Here is a 3,825-nt window from a genome sequence, read left to right on the forward strand (position 1 = left end):
GGGCCGCCCCGGCAGACGCAGTTCGGACTTGGCACTTTTCGGCTGTGCCTGGCTGGCGGCCCACTCACTCGATCGCCATGTCTGTTTGCCACAGTTTTCCCGGTGGTGCCGCACCCGGGCTCGCCCCGGCAGACGCGTTTTTTTTTTCTTTCGCCCCGGCTGACGCAGTTTTCGCGCCGCCCCGGCAGACGCGGTTTTCGCGCCGCCCCGGCAGACGCGGTTTTTTGCGCCGCCCCGGCTGACGCGGTTTTTTGCCGCCCCGGCTGACGCAGTTCGGACTTGGCACTTTTTGGCTGAGCCTGGCTGGCGGCCCACTCACTCGATCGCCATGTCTGTTTGCCACAGTTTTCCCGGTGGTGCCGCACCCGGGCTCGCCCCGGCTGACGCAGTTTTCGCGCCGCCCCGGCTGACGCGGTTTCGTGCCGCCCCGGCAGACGCGGTTTTTGCGCCGCCCCGGCTGACGCGGTTTTTGCCGCCCCGGCTGACGCGGTTTTTGCCGCCCCGGCTGACGCAGTTCGGACTTAGCACTTTTTGGCTGAGCCTGGCTGGTGGCCCACTCACTCGATCGCCATGTCTGTTAGCCACAGTTTTCCCGGTGGTGCCGCACCCGGGCTCGCCCCGGCTGACGCAGTTTTCGCGCCGCCCCGGCAGACGCGGTTTTCGCGCCGCCCCGGCTGACGCGGTTTTTGCCGCCCCGGCTGACGCAGTTCGGACTTAGCACTTTTTGGGCTGAGCCTGGCTGGCGGCCCACTCACTCGATCGCCATGTCTGTTTGCCACAGTCTTCCCGGTGGTGCCGCACCCGGGCTCGCCCCGGCAGACGCGTTTTTTTTTCTTTCGCCCCGGCAGACGTGGTTCCCCCCCCCTTTTCGCTCGCCCCGGCTGACGAGGTTTTCGCGCCGCCCCGGCTGACGCAGTTTTCGCGCCGCCCCGGCTGACGCGGTTTCGTGCCGCCCCGGCTGACGCGGTTTTCGCGCCGCCCCGGCTGACGCGGTTTTTGCGTCGCCCCGGCTGACACGGTTCGGACTTTGCACTTTTCGGCTGTGCCTGGCTGGCGGCCCACTCACTCGATCGCCATGTCTGTTTGCCACAGTTTTCCCGGTGGTGCCGCACCCGGGCTTGCCCCGGCAGACGCGTTTTTTTTTTCTTTCGCCCCGGCTGACGCAGTTTTCGCGCCGCCCCGGCTGACGCGGTTTCGTGCCGCCCCGGCAGACGCGGTTTTTTGCGCCGCCCCGGCTGACGCGGTTTTTGCCGCCCCGGCTGACGCAGTTCGGACTTTGCACTTTTTGGCTGAGCCTGGCTGGCGGCCCACTCACTCGATCGCCATGTCTGTTTGCCACAGTTTTCCCGGTGGTGCCGCACCCGGGCTCGCCCCGGCAGACGCGTTTTTTTTTTCTTTCGCCCCGGCTGACGCAGTTTTCGCGCCGCCCCGGCTGACGCGGTTTCGTGCCGCCCCGGCAGACGCAGTTCGGACTTGGCACTTTTCGGCTGTGCCTGGCTGGCGGCCCACTCACTCGATCGCCATGTCTGTTTGCCACAGTTTTCCCGGTGGTGCCGCACCCGGGCTCGCCCCGGCAGACGCGTTTTTTTTTTCTTTCGCCCCGGCTGACGCAGTTTTCGCGCCGCCCCGGCAGACGCGGTTTTCGCGCCGCCCCGGCAGACGCGGTTTTTTGCGCCGCCCCGGCTGACGCGGTTTTTTGCCGCCCCGGCTGACGCAGTTCGGACTTGGCACTTTTTGGCTGAGCCTGGCTGGCGGCCCACTCACTCGATCGCCATGTCTGTTTGCCACAGTTTTCCCGGTGGTGCCGCACCCGGGCTCGCCCCGGCTGACGCAGTTTTCGCGCCGCCCCGGCTGACGCGGTTTCGTGCCGCCCCGGCAGACGCGGTTTTTGCGCCGCCCCGGCTGACGCGGTTTTTGCCGCCCCGGCTGACGCGGTTTTTGCCGCCCCGGCTGACGCAGTTCGGACTTGGCACTTTTTGGCTGAGCCTGGCTGGTGGCCCACTCACTCGATCGCCATGTCTGTTAGCCACAGTTTTCCCGGTGGTGCCGCACCCGGGCTCGCCCCGGCTGACGCAGTTTTCGCGCCGCCCCGGCAGACGCGGTTTTCGCGCCGCCCCGGCTGACGCGGTTTTTGCCGCCCCGGCTGACGCAGTTCGGACTTAGCACTTTTTGGGCTGAGCCTGGCTGGCGGCCCACTCACTCGATCGCCATGTCTGTTTGCCACAGTCTTCCCGGTGGTGCCGCACCCGGGCTCGCCCCGGCAGACGCGTTTTTTTTTTCTTTCGCCCCGGCAGACGTGGTTCCCCCCCCCCTTTTCGCTCGCCCCGGCTGACGAGGTTTTCGCGCCGCCCCGGCTGACGCAGTTTTCGCGCCGCCCCGGCTGACGCGGTTTCGCGCCGCCCCGGCAGACGCGGTTTTTTGCGCCGCCCCGGCTGACGCGGTTTTTTGCCGCCCCGGCTGACGCAGTTCGGACTTGGCACTTTTTGGCTGAGCCTGGCTGGCGGCCCACTCACTCGATCGCCATGTCTGTTTGCCACAGTTTTCCCGGTGGTGCCGCACCCGGGCTCGCCCCGGCTGACGCAGTTTTCGCGCCGCCCCGGCTGACGCGGTTTCGTGCCGCCCCGGCAGACGCGGTTTTTGCGCCGCCCCGGCTGACGCGGTTTTTGCCGCCCCGGCTGACGCGGTTTTTGCCGCCCCGGCTGACGCAGTTCGGACTTAGCACTTTTTGGCTGAGCCTGGCTGGTGGCCCACTCACTCGATCGCCATGTCTGTTAGCCACAGTTTTCCCGGTGGTGCCGCACCCGGGCTCGCCCCGGCTGACGCAGTTTTCGCGCCGCCCCGGCAGACGCGGTTTTCGCGCCGCCCCGGCTGACGCGGTTTTTGCCGCCCCGGCTGACGCAGTTCGGACTTAGCACTTTTTGGGCTGAGCCTGGCTGGCGGCCCACTCACTCGATCGCCATGTCTGTTTGCCACAGTCTTCCCGGTGGTGCCGCACCCGGGCTCGCCCCGGCAGACGCGTTTTTTTTTTCTTTCGCCCCGGCAGACGTGGTTCCCCCCCCCCCTTTTCGCTCGCCCCGGCTGACGAGGTTTTCGCGCCGCCCCGGCTGACGCAGTTTTCGCGCCGCCCCGGCTGACGCGGTTTCGTGCCGCCCCGGCTGACGCGGTTTTCGCGCCGCCCCGGCTGACGCGGTTTTTGCGTCGCCCCGGCTGACACGGTTCGGACTTTGCACTTTTCGGCTGTGCCTGGCTGGCGGCCCACTCACTCGATCGCCATGTCTGTTTGCCACAGTTTTCCCGGTGGTGCCGCACCCGGGCTTGCCCCGGCAGACGCGTTTTTTTTTTTTCTTTCGCCCCGGCTGACGCAGTTTTCGCGCCGCCCCGGCTGACGCGGTTTCGTGCCGCCCCGGCAGACGCGGTTTTTTGCGCCGCCCCGGCTGACGCGGTTTTTGCCGCCCCGGCTGACGCAGTTCGGACTTTGCACTTTTTGGCTGAGCCTGGCTGGCGGCCCACTCACTCGATCGCCATGTCTGTTTGCCACAGTTTTCCCGGTGGTGCCGCACCCGGGCTCGCCCCGGCAGACGCGTTTTTTTTTTCTTTCGCCCCGGCTGACGCAGTTTTCGCGCCGCCCCGGCTGACGCGGTTTCGTGCCGCCCCGGCAGACGCAGTTCGGACTTGGCACTTTTCGGCTGTGCCTGGCTGGCGGCCCACTCACTCGATCGCCATGTCTGTTTGCCACAGTTTTCCCGGTGGTGCCGCACCCGGGCTCGCCCCGGCAGACGCGTTTTTTTTTTCTTTCGCCCCGGCTGACGCAGTTTTCGCGCCGCC

Source organism: Rhipicephalus microplus, unplaced genomic scaffold (genome assembly GCF_043290135.1).
Source record: "Rhipicephalus microplus isolate Deutch F79 unplaced genomic scaffold, USDA_Rmic scaffold_99, whole genome shotgun sequence".
Lineage (NCBI taxonomy): Eukaryota > Metazoa > Arthropoda > Arachnida > Ixodida > Ixodidae > Rhipicephalus > Rhipicephalus microplus.